General features: G+C 37.5%; 1 protein-coding gene across 1 annotated transcript in view; it reads left to right on the top strand.

Annotated features, from left to right (window-relative positions):
* The window catches only part of LOC119582296 (arrestin domain-containing protein 17-like), a 25,225-nt gene that overhangs the window by 7,973 nt on the left and 16,756 nt on the right, over nt 1-496 (top strand). The window lies entirely within an intron of this gene.

The raw sequence follows: 496 nt of genomic DNA on the forward strand, positions 1-496 counted from the left end.
AACATAGAAATACAACGAAAACAGGCAATAAACACATGGAGATATGTTCGTCCGCGTGCTCTCAATATGTCTGTACAAACCAAAGAGCTCTAAATGCATAGATTTCCTGGAGTACTGTTTATAAGTACTCCCATGTGTTCGGGCCCTGGATACGTGCGTGGAGCCTTGAGCATGTTTAAGGGATGACTTATACTATGGAACTATGAGAAAAACTGCTTGGAAATGTGAGCAAGGAATGATAGCAATAAAAATGATGACATTTATAACGTTGTAGCAGAAGTCCGTGTATGTTCTGTTACTGCTGTTACTAAAAGATTGCTGCATATAACGAACACTATGTTATTTTCCGTTCAGTATTTTCAATATTAGTCGACTCCATTCCTACCCTTTTCCAAACTCAGAATTTAAAACCTTCCTCGTCACTGTCTCGGTATAAGATACTGTACATTTGTCTTCACTATTTCTTTTCATTTTTCTTATCACTCACTTTATCACC

Source organism: Penaeus monodon, chromosome 15, assembly GCF_015228065.2.
Source record: "Penaeus monodon isolate SGIC_2016 chromosome 15, NSTDA_Pmon_1, whole genome shotgun sequence".
Lineage (NCBI taxonomy): Eukaryota > Metazoa > Arthropoda > Malacostraca > Decapoda > Penaeidae > Penaeus > Penaeus monodon.